The following is a 15,523-nucleotide window of genomic DNA, read 5'->3' on the forward strand; positions in this document are numbered from 1 at the left end:
CACCAATACCTTACCCCCAATACCGTGTGCTTTAAGTTTGCACACTAATCTCCTGTGTGGGACCTTGTCAAAAGCCTTCTGAAAATCCAAATATACCACATCCACTGGTTCTCCCCTATCCACTCTACTAGTTACATCCTCAAAAAATTCTATGAGATTCGTCAGACATGATTTTCCTTTCACAAATCCATGCTGGCTTTGTCTGATCATTTCACCGCTTTCCAAATGTGCTGTTATCACATCCTTGATAACTGACTCCAGCAGTTTCCCCACCACCGACGTTAGGCTAACCGGTCTATAATTCCCCGGTTTCTCTCTCCCTCCTTTTTTAAAAAGTGGAGTTACATTAGCCACCCTCCAATCCTCAGGAACTAGTCCAGAATCTAACGAGATTTGAAAAATTATCACTAATGCATCCACTATTTGTTGGGCTACTTCCTTAAGCACTCTGGGATGCAGACCATCTGGCCCTGGGGATTTATCTGCCTTCAATCCCTTCAATTTACCTAACACCACTTCCCTACTAACATGTATTTCGCTCAGTTCCTCCATCTCACTGGACCTTCTGTCCCCTACTATTTCTGGAAGATTATTTATGTCCTCCTTAGTGAAGACAGAACCAAAGTAATTATTCAATTGGTCTGCCATGTCCTTGCTCCCCATAATCAATTCACCTGTTTCTGTCTGCAGGGGACCTACATTTGTCTTTACCAGTCTTTTCCTTTTTACATATCTATAAAAGCTTTTACAGTCCGTTTTTATGTTCCTTGCCAGTTTTCTCTCATAATCTTTTTTCCCCTTCCTAATTAAGCCCTTTGTCCTCCTCTGCTGAACTCTGAATTTCTCCCAGTCCTCAGGTGAGCCACTTTCTCTGGCTAATTCTTCTTTGGAATTGATACTATCCCTAATTTCTCTTGTCAGCCATGGGTGCACTACCTTCCTTGATTTATTCTTTTGCCAAACTGGGATGAACAATTGTTGTAGTTCATCCATGCAACCTTTAAATGCTTGCCATTGCATATCCACCGTCAATCCTTTAAGTGTCATTTGCCAGTCTATCTTAGTTAATTCACGTCTCATACCTTCAAAGTTACCCCTCTTTAAGTTCAGAACCTTTGTTTCCGAATTTACTATGTCACTCTCCATCTTAATGAAGAATTCCACCATATTATGGTCACTCTTACCCAAGGGGCCTCTCACGACAAGATTGCTAATTAACCCTTCCTCATTGCTCAAAACCCAGTCCAGAATAGCCTGCTCTCTAATTGGTTCCTCGACATGTTGGTTCAAAAAACCATCCCGCATACATTCCAAGAAATCCTCTTCCTCAGCACCTTTACCAATTTGGTTCACCCAATCTACATGTAGATTGAAGTCACCCATTATAACTGCTGTTCCTTTATTGCACACATTTCTAATTTCCTGTTTAATACCATCTTCGACCTCACTACTACTGTTAGGTGGCCTGTACACAACTCCCAGCAGCGTCTTCTGCCCCTTAGTGTTACGCAGCTCTACCCATATCGATTCTACATCTTCCCGGCTTATGTCCTTCCTTTCTATTGCGTTAATCTCTTTTTTAACCAGCAACGCCACCCCACCTCCCCTTCCTTCATGTCTATCCCTCCTGAATATTGAATATCCCTGAACGTTGAGCTCCCATCCCTGGTCACCCTGGAGCCATGTCTCTGTGATCCCAACTATATCATAATCATTAATAACAATCTGCACTTTCAATTCATCCACCTTATAAAAGGGTCTGGCTGAAACCAACTGCGAAGACGTCAAAGGTCTGCCTGAACCAAATTGCATCTCTCTCTCTCTCTCTCTCTCTCTCTCTCTCCCCCCCCCAACGGTACAACAACAGCGATTACTGCGAGCTGCACTAAACTGAACTGAACTCTGCTTCACTTAAGACTGAACATTTTACCCCTAGACTGCGATAGAGCTTGATTGATTCCTATTACCTTATTTCTGTGTATATGTGTATATTACCATTGCTAACCTGTTACATTGATATCCTTATGATTAGAGTACTGTATTACTTATTTCTTTAATAAAACTTTATTAGTTCCTAGTAATCCAGACTCCAACGAGCATTCCATTTCTGCTGGTTTGGCAACCCAGTTACGGGGTACGTAACATAAGTGGGGTTCTCGTCCGGGATTTTGAATGCCATATTTGGGACTGGGTAAATTGACTGGGTTAAAATTCCCGAAATAAAGAAAGGGCAAACAGCAGAAATGGAGATTGAGGAATTTCTAAAGGCGCCAACCTTGGAGGCATTAGAGGATGCCAGGAAATCAGAATTGGTGACTGTTGCCAAACGTTTGAATCATTTTAAGGGGAAGCCGATGATGAGGAGAGTGGAGATGCACAGAGCTGTCGTTGAGCATTATGTATCTAAAGGTATGTTTCCCCTCGGGGAGCTGGAGTTGGTGTCTATGAGCAAACCTGGTGGAGAAGCAGTGCAGCAGCAGATGAAAAAATTGAGACTCGAGCACGAGTTCCGAACAAAGCAGTTAGAACGAGAAGAGAGAGTACAGCAGTTGGAACAGGAAGAGAGAGTACAGCAGTTGGAACGAGAAGAGAGAGACAAGCAGTTAGAACGTGAAGAGCGAGAGAAGCAGAAGGAAAGGGAGTTTGAGCTGGAGAAGGTAAGGATGATGCTAGAGAGGGGCCAAATGCCGAACCAAGGTGGAGGGTTCAGGGCGACCCAGGAGGTTAGGTTGGTTCCCCCATTTGAGGAAGCCAATGTTGATCGGTACTTTCTGCATTTTGAAAAAGTCGCTGCAAGTCAGGACTGGCTGAGGGATAAGTGGGCTGTTTTTGCTTCAGAGCGTACTTAAGGGGAAGGCTCAGCAAGCTTACTGGGCATTGTCTGCAGAAGATGCCCAGAGGTATGATGTGGTGAAAGAGGCCCTATGTCATCTTCAGATACTGAGACCAAAGGATCATTGGGACACAAGGGGTGTGCAATGGTTCCCTCCTGTTCTGATGATCAAAGCAAACATAGAAGACACTGAGCTCATCTGAAAGTGAAGCTCTGCTGTCCCCTATGGCACAAGATTTAACTTCGTAGGAGGTTATGGCAGTCAAACCCTGCCACAGCTATCGAGCATCCCTCGTTGATTCCAGTCTAGTCCAGAATCTCCACTTTGTCTGAGGTTTGGCTTTCCGGACATCATGCCTGCACTTCTTGTAGCATTTTTGATCTCCAGACTTGAATGCCTCTGATCTGGCCCTTAGTAGATTCTGGATTTCATTGCTCATTCAGGGCTTCTGATTGGGAAAAACCCTGAATGAGTTTGTAGAGACACACTCTTCCACAGCTGTTTTAATAAAGTCTGTAATGACCCTGGAGTAGTCATACAGGACCTCAGATGAGTTGCTGAATATGACCCAGCCCTCTGACTCAAGGCAGTCCTGTAACTGTTCCTCTGCCTCCTGTAACCACCTCTTGGTTGTCTTTATCTCTGGAGCATTGCTTTTGAGGCTCTGTCTGTATGCAGGTAGTAGAAGTACAGCCAAATGATCTCACTTGCCAAAATGCAGTCTCAGGAAGGAATAAAAGGCATCTATTATCGTAGTGTAGCAGTGGTCTACTGTGTTTGGAGCTCTGGTGCAACAGGTTAGGTGCTAGTGATAACTGGGCAGCGTCAAGCAGGCCTGGTTAAAGTTGCCAACTATAATTTGAAATGCATTTGGATGAGCTGTTTCTTGCTGCCAGATAACACCTCAGTTTTAAATAGTGCACATGCACCGGTCGTGCATGCAGAATGGTACAGCCATTCCAATCTATTCTTACCTTCTTCTTCTTACTTTTTAATTTACGTTATTTTTTGTATTTTATTTTCTCACGGTAACACATCGAAGCTGCACCCTCTCTAACATGCTGGTAGAGAGTTTTACTTGGGTTTTCTTTAGCGCTGGAAATGGTTACATCCCGACACGCGGGACAGAAGCAAGGTCGCATTGTGTATTCCAGAAACCAGCTAAAGCCGGCTGGTTTAGCGAGCAGAGCAGCGGACACCCCTGCTGAAATCCGGAGGAAAACACACGGAGGATGCAGAAGGGGATCACAAAGTCGAAGAAAGAGGACCAGGTCGAGACAACAGAAGCTTATAGAGAAGAGGAGTTCGGTGGGTAATACCATTCCGGCTGACCGGAAGTGCACTGAGGGCGGTAAGCGTAAAGGAGTTGGGTGCTTACTGATCTGGTTAACAACGGATGGTGCAATCCGGGGCATATTACGATCGAGGAACGCGTTTGCAGACTGGATATTGAACTTTTTACTGTTGGATTTCGGTCACATTCCACCGTGATACAACAACAGGGAGGTTGTTCCTGACCGTGGCCATCGAACGTGCAGCTCCTCCCGTGGAGGGTCAGACACCCTGAGCCAATAGACTGGTCCTGGACTTACTTTCCATCTGACCTAGTTTGCATTTTGTTGTTTGATTGTTGGTGGTTTTTGTATTGCTATATTTACGCTCTATTCTTGGTTGGTGCAGCTGTAACGAAACCAAATTTCGCTCAGGATTAATAAAGTCTATCTATCTATCTCAGTTTTAAACTTAAAAGGGTGATGAGAGATGAAGCGATGGATGGAATTAAACAAAACAATGAACATATTGAAACACAACAGTTGGAAGACTGGGAACCAATGTACTAGAGTCAGGACATGGAATGAGGTAAGCAAGGACTAGTATTTTATATGATCTTAAGCATTTATGAGTGTTCAATCAGCAGACCATTGTGAGAACACAGGCTGGATGTAGCATAAGCATTGGTGTAGGTTCATGTAGTCAATGAGCTGAATACAGTAGAAGAGACAGATGGAGAAGTTACGGGATTGAAAATCCAAATCAAGATTTGTAAGCAATGCCGCAATGGCACTAACATGCAGCTTCTTCGAGCTCATTTACAGGAACAACTTAATTTCTACCTGTAATGTGTCTGGTTTTCCTTTTCAAAGTGGATGTGGTTCTGTCGAAGACCCTGACCTAAGCTGCACTCAAACGTTGATCCTTTATGGCAATGGCTCACCAACTGGCCGTTTTTCAATATTCCAAGGACGTGGCCTAGTAGACGAGTGCACCTTTGGGGTTCTGAGGTTTTGCGGCCCTGCAGATGAGGCCTAAAGTGTCGCGGGAGAAAACGGAATATTGGGAAAAGAGGTTGGGGCAAACTTTGCTGTTGATTCACGAGTCGAAGAACTCGGGGGGGAAAGAAAGCAACACAGCAGATTTTAACATTGTACATCAGCAAGTGTTTTTTTTTGTCTCTCTGCCCCTTTATTAAGGAGAGAAAGAGCCTATGGGATATCGAATTGTCAGGTGAACAATTAGTTTTTGTTGTACTGCAGATCATGGTCTTTCTTGGGGGCTTTGCTGTTGCCTGCTTGGTGGGTGGAGGGTGCTGATGCTGTTGCTGAAGTAAGTGGGAGACGGAGAGGGTCAATGCTTTATTACTGCTTGTGCGTGGGAGGGGCGAGTAGGTGGGGCTTCGAGTTTCTAGCGTTTTTACAGTCACTCGTTATTTGGGGTATTCCTCTGTGTTCATGAATTTCAGCAAAGAACAAAAAAGAACAAAAGATGTATATTGCATACATTCTCTGATAGTAAATGGAACTATTGGATTATTGAGTAGGAGGGACAATGTAAGTGTACCATATACCCTACAGTATAATAAGGGACTACTTTATGTTTTAGTAACACATCGTTGAATGCGCTATTAGGCGCATATTGAGCATGCGCCTAATAGCACATATTGATCTGTACGTGTGTCCTGAGTTTGTTTTATGTCAGTAAAGAACCATGAAATTTAGCTCTCATCTCCAGCATTTTTATTAATAGCATTGTTGTGTAACCAGGGCACATACACAACAAATTGGCAGCAACATTAATGAACCTACATCGTATCAGAACGCCATGTTTTAGTTGATAACGACAATCAGAGGAAGAGCGCAAGGAATGAGCCGAGGAGCGGGAGAAGGAGGCAGAGTGAGGTCGCGAGTCTGAAAAGAAGTGGGAGCACAGCTGGGGTTGGGAATGTCGGGAGACCAAGAAACACATTTGAAACCGCAACACGTCCAACCGAGACCACAGCCGACGCTGACCCCCAGGGGCTGAGGGTCTGCCTGTCCCAGAAGGGAGATTAAAAGGAGTGACACACACACACATCTAGACGGAGTGTGCTCGTGGTACTAGCAAAAAAGATACGTGAATCTAAAAGGAAAATAAGGGGAAAACGGGGCAACATTAACATAACAAAGATGGTGATGATGGGAACCATTACAACATTTGATAGTGGCATTGAAGACTGGGCAACTTACATTGAAAGAGTGGAGTTATATTGCGAAGCAAACAGTGTTAAGTATGAAAAGAAAGCCAGCGTCTTACTCAGTAAGATGGGAGCAAAAACATACAGGCTGCCATGGAGCTTGTTAACCCCTGAAAAGCCAGCTGACAAAACATTCAAGCAAATAGTAGACGCTCTCCAACAGCATTTAAACCCAAACCACTGGTCATTCCTGAAAGATTTAAATTTCACAATTGGAATCGGAGCGAAAGTGAAAGCATTTCTGAATATTGTGCTGAATTGCACAAATTATCAGAACATTGTCAATTTGGAGCTGGTCTATCAGACGCATTGAGGGACAGGTTAGTGTGTGGCATGTACTGTGAAACCACACAGAAGAAGCTTCTATGTGAAAGAGACCTTACATTCGAGAAAGCATTAAACATTGCAATATCAACGGAAACAGTAGCATGGGGTGCTTCCAAAATACAACAAAAATCTCTGGAATATGCCACAAATAAAATGTCACTGAACAGGAATGAAGGAAAGGAATGTTACTGTTGTGGGAACAGGTCACATGACCTGGATGATTGTTGGTTTAAAGACAAAGAATGCAGAAACTGTGGCACACAGGGCCACACTGGCAGAGTATGCAAAGCTAGTCAACAGCAGAAAAAGGACAAAATACAGAGAAACAAGAAACCTCAGAAAGGAAAACACACCAGTGTTCACAACATGGAAGAAAACAGTTCTGATGAAAACGACTCAGACGAAAGTGAATTGTCTTGTCTGCAACTTCACAGCATGAAAGAGACAGATGATCGAAGAGTAATAAGGATCACGCCACAAGTGGCAGGCGTGAGACTGAAAATGGGTTAGACACAGGCTTAGCTTTAACAGTGATCTCTGTACACGACTACAAATGACTGTTTTCTCACATACTTCTGAAATGAATTAAACTACTGCTAAAAACTTACACAGGACAGAAAGTGCATGCCAAAGGTAAAATTAAAGTGACAGTGACCTATGGAGACAAAACACAGCTGCTGAACCTTTATGTACTGAAAAATGGAGGACCACTGTTGCTGGGACGTGAATGACTCAGGAAAATCTAGTTGGATCGGCACACCATCAAGGCACTAGATGTGTCAACAAAGGAGGGCAGCTCAGTGGGGAAGATGTCTGCAGCTCTCCTCTCACCCATTGTCAACTATTACAACGACGAGGAGGAGCTAGACAGTGTCAACGATGAGGACGAACACAGTATCCGTGGTCGCGACTCGGATGAAGATACAGAGGATGAAAGGGAGACAGATATTGCCAATAAGCAGGATGATGAAGACTACCTGGAAGTAAAAGAGCAGATGTACCAGGAGAAATTGACATCTCTCAAAAGCAGTTACAGGAAGGCACTTTGCAGGAGTATCAGAAAAGGATGAAGAAACTAGATCAACAATACAAGAAAAGAATACGAAATGCAGAGCTTTATCTGTAACTGGAGACAGAACAAATGGAAAGGAATTATATTAAAGAGAAGAAAGCAGCAGTGAAGGAACTTGACGATGAAAAGATTGAGTTAGAAGAAAAGAAAAAGATGATTGAGAATGAGAGGCTAACAATGGAACTCACAGAAGATTCTATGAAGGTAAAGTCAATAACCATTAGGAAACTAAGGAGGAGACCTAATGACCCTGTTCCATTACCGACAAAAGATGAAATCCTGAACCTGCACCGTTAAGTTACTTGTTAACAGATGAACAGATAACAGAAGATCTGCGAACTCTCAATAAGCTTAAATCTCCAAAAAGACCAGCATCTCCATTCAAACAGAACAGCTTTCGCACAAGGTAAATCTTGAACCAATCATTTCCTCCATTGAGAATCATACATCCTTTGCAGGAAAGTTTCTTTTGCATGTACATATTTTGAATCCTCAGCCAATGTGCTTTGTTTTTCACAAAAAAGTTGGGAAACAGCACCAAAACAGAGACGAATTCTGGCAACAAGCTATAAGGTTTCTATTGTTGTAGTTTCACACTTGTGCTGAATGTGCATCTGAAGGAATTTTCCCTCTTGAGCCAGACAGATAGCACTGCAGGTAATCCTTAACATCAGCAAAACTGTACTTTACCAGCAGCTTAAGAACAATGGAACGAATAACAGGATTTCGATCAACTGCTTCTTCAAATGGTGAACGATTACTGGTAAAGTACTGCTCTTTCTGTGAGTTATTGGATTGCCCCGACTTTTGAATAACTAGCAGAGACAGCAGATTACCAACCACTGCTTTGTTGGTGGCAAGTCATCTTTGAAGCAGACCATGAAACCGAAGCTACGAAAAATGCATCACACCTCTTGCGAAATATGACTAATTTTGCTACAGCTTCACTTATTTCTTTTGTTATCGCTGGTACATAATCATCACCTAGAGAAGTACGGCACAGTGGGAAGAGTCGTTGTCCTGATTCGAACCACCGCTTTATACATTTTAAACAGTAAAAATGATCACATGGAAGCAGGATAGGATCGTTGAGTTCTCCAAAGCAAATTGTACATTCTTTCAGATCATTCCTGAAGAATAGACATCCTGCACTATTTTCACAGTCCCTGAGGACCTGAACCACAGCAGAGTTACTGTTCAAACTCATTGCAAGTTGCCCAGCGTAGAATGCAAACTTGTTCTCCAAATTATCATGTATTTCTTCAACTCCCAAAATGATGTGTTCCACAAAAAGTCACAGCATCTCCATCTTCTCCTGAGCATCTGCCCAGCACTCCTGCTGAATCACCAGCACAAAGATATGAAACACGAATAGAAGATGGAAAGTTATATTGTGATAAGAGATGGTATTATAAAGGTCAGGCTATCTATTTGGAATCTAAGTAAGAATACGAACATTGGCTGTGTAATTAGCTCAGTTGGAACAAATGAGATATGGGTAAGGAAGACAAGTGATAGCACAAAGATGCGTATATATCTAGGACAGCTACACAGAGGAGTCTTCATTATACAGAGGCGATCTGCTACCTAGAACTCTTAGCAAGTTGGAGGCGCTCATCTTCTTAACTCCCTATGCTCAAAGGTCAACTTTTCATGACTTTTATATGGAAATCTATATTAAAACAAACAAGTTTATTGACAGATGTTACCCGGAGAGGCAGCGAAGACCACCCCCCACCAGAGACTTGAGTTATAAATGGGACTTAGACCAAAAGTAAAAACAAATGCTTGTTATAATTTGTTATTATTATGTTACTTTGTATAATTTGATATTATTAAGTTACTAAGTAAACAAATAGTAGATGTTTGTATGTTAAGGGTAAACATATTTGTTTAACGTAGTGCCCCAGTAAAAAAAAACAGTTGATACACTATTAAAATAAAAGGGGAGGAGTGTACTGTATAGCCTACAGTATAATAAGGGCCTACTTTATGTTTTAGTAAGACATCGTTGAATGCGCTATTAGGCGCGTATTGATCTGTACGTGTGTGCTGAGTTTATTTTATGCCAGTAAAGAACCGTGAAACTTTGTTCCCGTCTCCAGCGTTTTTATTAATAGCATTGTTGTATAACCAGGCCACATACACAACAGTAACGGTTTAGATGGAGACATTAAATGGGCTGTGGAGTTTGGGCAGAATGGATGAAATGGTGAGGGATAGTAAATAAGACACTGAATTGTGTCACCTACAGAAATTCTCTGATGACTCAGCAATAGTTGGGTGTATAAAGGGAGGACAGGAGGATGAATACAGGCCTCTGGTGGAGGACTTTGTCAAATGATGCAAGCTGAATCATTAACATCGCAATATTAGTAAGACAAAGGAGATGGTGATGAACTTTAGGAAGACTAATACTGCACTGCTCCATGTTACTATTGATGGTAAGAATGCGGATGTGGTGAGGACCTAGGGCTGCACCTGGATGACAAACTCCAGCACAGAGGCCATGTATAAGAAGAGTCAAAGTCACCAGTAATTGCTAAGGAGACCCAGGGCCTTTGGAGTATGCAGGCCTCTCCTTCACTTGTTCTACCAGTCTGTTGTCACCAGTACAGTCTTCCATGTGATGATATACTGGGGCAATAGAACTGTGATAGAACAAAGGACACCATGGAAAATCCTGGAAATTCTGGACAAAGTTTCTCACCCTCTGCATACCATCTTGGCTGAACAGCGTAGCACTTTCAGTAATGGACTAAGACAACTGCCTGCTCCAAAGAGCGCTTTATGAGGTCATTCTTACCCTCGGCCATTAGGCTCTATAATGAATCAACCTAGAGTCGGGAAGTTATGGCTGAACTTATTTTTTATTCTTTCTTACTTCTCTTCTAATATTTGTATATTTGCATATCTGTGCACTTGCAATGCCATTCTGGCACTGTAATTTCCTTTGGAATCAATAAAGTATCTATCTATAATTATGGCGCTGATGCTATGAAGACTGCCCTGACTGTTGTGCTCCGTGCCTGCTGATATGAAGAACTGATAGATGAGGTTTTGGACCTACAGCAGGCTACTCCAGGGTTCAGACATGAGGACTTATTTTTGGTTCAGAACGCTGTTGTTTGCTTCAATTGTTTACATGCCTTTTATATTTTTTTCTTTCTCTTGTGCATTGTGTGTTGGTCTTTTTTTTCTTTAAGTTGGGTTCTTTTGGGTTTCTTGCTTCATGGCTACCTGTGAACAAGAAAATCTCAAGGTTGTATAAGTTATACATTCTTTGATAATAAATGTACTTGAATCCTGAATAATTGGTTTTCTCAGTATTAAATTTCAATTCATTTAGAATTGCGTGACAATCGAGCAGTATGAATGTCAATAGAGGACATGGTGAAATATAGATTTTGTTAACACATTTGGGAAATTTAACATCATGTCTTTGGATGAATTTTTATATGAAGGTAAAATGGGGCCCAGGATAGCTATTTGGGTGCGACAAGAAATGTGGACAAAATGATGATTTAGCTGATAAGACTAAACTGAGATGAAGGTAGTTACTTTCCTAAGGACAGTGGAGGAGCGATGATGGAAGATGTCAGCCCCATTAAAGGCTACAGAGAAGTCAGAAGGAAATGTGCATTATGGTTAGCATTACAGAGGGTGTAATTTGTAACTCTGATCATACTTGTTCAAATGTTGACATTCCGGCATATACTGTCGTTTGAACTTGTATTTCCATGACAACTTCACTCACTGTGATCTACAGTACAGTGCAAATATCTTAGGCACATACTTATATATATAGCTAGGGTACCTGTCATGTGACTGGCAACAATGAATATAGAATTGAGTCAGATTTTATAAAAACAAACATTTATTAAACTTTGCTCAAAAATAGTGAAATGTATTTAAACGACTGACTTAACAAGAAGTTAACTGCTATACGGCAACTCTGGAACAGTTCTTAAAAGGGTAAAGGCGAAAACAGTTCTTAAAGTGGTAAATTTGAAAACAGTTCTCAGAATGGTAAATTCAAAAGTCCAAAAGATTTATGCAGTCAATTAGGAGGGACTTCTCTGGAGAAGTATTTCTTCATAGACACGACTTTCCTGCTGGTTCTTCCAAAGGATTCACACCGAAGGAAATAAACGGCTTAAAAGGAACTGACCTTTTTCTGGCCAGCAAACCTTGCACGAACTTCCTTGCTCTTTTGGCAGGAGTTATCTCTGATGCAGGTCACTACTTCTTGACCGAAGACTCGATAAGGTCGATCCTTTATTAAGCTGCCGAACAACACCAACCTTTCTTAATCCTTCAGGTCCCGAACTTCGATAAAGTCTTCACTCTCCAATACTACTGAAAAGGTAAATGAAAGATATACCAACAAAGCTGGCAATGAATTATGAAACTGCCGGCAATATCTTTACACGTTAAAATAGAAAGGAAAACTCTATTTTAAAACAGAACTGAGTTATTAAAAAATACGCAGCAATATGGAGCAACTGATGAACTAAACTTAAAACTCAGCTGTGTAAAAAAAAAACTAAACTGCGTCACCAGGGGTCTACCCTTATATACCTGGTGAGAACAGGTCATCATGTGACCTCATATCAGCAGGAAAATTACATCATGTGACCTCCACAAGATCATTACCTCATGCTCACCAGATACTCAATTACATCACGGTCATAAGACAGTCACAAGATATCCATGAGGTATGTAACAGTGTCAAAAACTCTTGCACAGTATTGTAGTAATTTTATGTAATGCACTCTACTTCGGCCAAAAAGAACAAATTCCATGACTTATGCGAGTGATGATGAACCTGATTCTAATATGGGTCTCTGTTGTAAACTGAGAGTGGGAAGGGGCAGGGAGAGGGCAATCATGGTTGAGAAAAGGAGAAGGGAGGGGAGGGAGAAGAAAGTACCAGAGAGACATTCTATAATGATCAGTAAACCAATTGTTTGGAATTTAATGACCTTGCCTGATGTCTGAGGGCAGGGTATGTCTGTATCTGCACCACGCTCTCCTCCTGTTTTAACGTGAACAAAATCACCAGAGACACAAAAGCTAATGGATATGGAAATGTTTTATCAACAAAATGAGACAATCTTAGAGGAAGAGGCCTGTCTGAACCATTATTACATGATATTTTATATGCTAAGTATCAAAGGTAGTAGTAGGACAATTCTATTGTTACAATGTAGCTCAATGCTTCCTTGAATTACATATAATTTTCACACTCCAGACTCCCAAATAAATGAATGTTGATCAGCATTGTCTGGTTATCAATTAACTGGTGCCCAGAGCTCCGGGAATATATTGTCCAGGGTTGCATTTTAAATTTAATCTTCAATCCACATTCAGGTCTAAAGATTGATTGCTGAAGTTAATATTTGCTATATACCCTAATTACAAAATGCATCTAATAGTCCCTGCTGTACAAAAATAAACTTGTTCCTGGAGCGGTCAAAGCTTAAGGAGGATCTAATCAAATAGGGCAGAAAAAATGTCCAGTACTTTGGAACCCTTTCCCCAATTACCCAATGTGCATCTACATCTACTCAATCATTCCTAATGGCTACCCTAAGCAGAGATTTTTCCAGAAATTTGATCAGCAGTCTTTAAAATACAGCCTCAGAATAGAGGAATGTCCATTTAAAATGGAAATGAGAAGGAATTTCTTTAGCCAAAGAATGCTGAATCTAGGGAATTCATTGCCACAAGTTGGTCTGGAGGCCAAGTTATTGGGTACTCTTCAGGCAGGAGTTGATAGATTCTTGATTAGTCAAGGCGTGAAAAGATATAGGCAAGGCATTAGGGCAGAGAGGGAAATGGATCAGTCATGATGAAATGGTGGAGTAGTCTCAATGGGCTGAATGGCCTATTTCTGTTCCTATATCTTATGATCTTAACAGCAGAAGGAAGATTACCTCAAAGATTCAGAGGAAATGTATTGTGAAAGCATGTATGCAGCATACAACCGTGAGGTCCATCTTCCTGCTGACAGCCACAAAACAAAAAAAAAACATCATGGAGCCCTTCAAAGAAAACATCAAACACCCAATGTGCAAGTAAAAAAGAAGGAATCATGCAAACAGTAAAATACAAGTGAGTAACACACGGAATATTAAATATCAAACTGCAGAGTCTTTGAAACAGTCTAGGAATCTTCAGTTTAGTTCCATTTAGTTCAATTTAGTATTGTGTTGTTCGTTGACTACAGGCCACAGAGCCAGTCTGAGCCAATCAAAATCATGCAAAATAGCAATAAAAAAATAAGCAATCAGAAACCAGAACCACATACAACACGAACTGCAGAGTCCTCAAAAAATGAGTCCAATTCACAAACCACAAATATTTGTAATTTATGGCAACTAGAATTAGAGTGGAAGAAGTACTCATCCAACACCCATTGGACAAGAACTCATAACAAAATGAACAAAAACATATATCTTATTGAACATGAGTAGACTAAAAGTCACTGCCAATTTATATGGACATCTGTGGCAATGATCCTTTTCCATGCAATATATAAAATCTAACTGACATCTTCAAAAAAACAAATATGAAGCTTAATTACAATTTCACTTTAAAGTAACCACTGCCAAAATGTTACTGGCATGAGCCGGATTCAGCAATTAGTTACAGATAGTTAAGCAAGAAAAAATATCTCAAAGTCAGCGGCAAAAAGGAATTGAGCTGTGGTCATATAGATGAGAGTCGATTGCTGGAGTATGACTTAAGCTGGTCTGCTTAATTTTATTGGACTGCTGAAGGAGAAAATACACACTGTAGTTCAAGTCTCAGGAGCACCCAATGATTCAGGAACAGCTTCTTCCTAATATCTTCAGATATTAAACCTGATTCTGATTCTGTAGTTCCTTTTACAAGGTTCATTCTTTTTTCTTCATTGCATATACTTTGAACTTTGCAGTACTACTCTAATTACCATTGTACTTTATTATATTTTCTTAAAGAAGTGGTGATGAAAATTTGATAGGAATTAGAAATGGCAAAGGTGCAAAACAGGCCAGAGCCTAAATACCATTAGTTTGCCTTGCACTACTATTCAAGATCAGTTTTTCAACTCTTCCTACACACACATGACAGTCCTAGAATTAATACTGAATCTTGCCTGGAAACTCCTACTGCTTTGGAATTTGGGGAATAAAAGCAGCAGCCCTATGGAAGATTGCACCAACAAACATCATGGCATCCTCTATACAGTTCATGAAACTACTTCTTTCATGTCTTTCATGTCTTTTATGTCTCCTTTTTCTTTCAAATGTGGTTCTGCTACCGTTGGAGACTGTGGTCTACATTTAGGTGGGGTGTTTCGGGCCGTTTGAGTGACCTGGTGCTTCGCTGTCTCTGATGAGGCATGTGGCCTTGAGGCCAAAAAGCCAGGAGAAGGGGCTCCATTTCTCACCAATCTTGCGGATTAAAGCGTCGTGGAAGATTGAAATCATTGAGGCGTGAGTGGAAGGCGAGTGGGTGTTCCTCGCTGTCTACCAGCCTCTCACTTGCTGCTCCCAAAGAAGGGGTCCTGTGTTCAAATGGGCTATTTCCCTTCCTTGTGGCTGCTGGAGGATGGTGCAGGAATTCTGGATCTTGGGCAAGGTTTAATCAGCACAGTTTGTGGACATTCTATGTGTTTCTGGTTTCTGCTTGCTCCTTTTTTCATTGCTATTTTGTGTGATTTTGATCAGGACAGCCTGCAGATAACAAACACTGAGCTGAATGAATATGCCTAGAATCTTTTGATATTGC

The sequence above is a fragment of the Mobula birostris genome, chromosome 5 (assembly GCF_030028105.1).
Source record: "Mobula birostris isolate sMobBir1 chromosome 5, sMobBir1.hap1, whole genome shotgun sequence".
Taxonomy (NCBI): Eukaryota; Metazoa; Chordata; class Chondrichthyes; order Myliobatiformes; family Myliobatidae; genus Mobula; species Mobula birostris.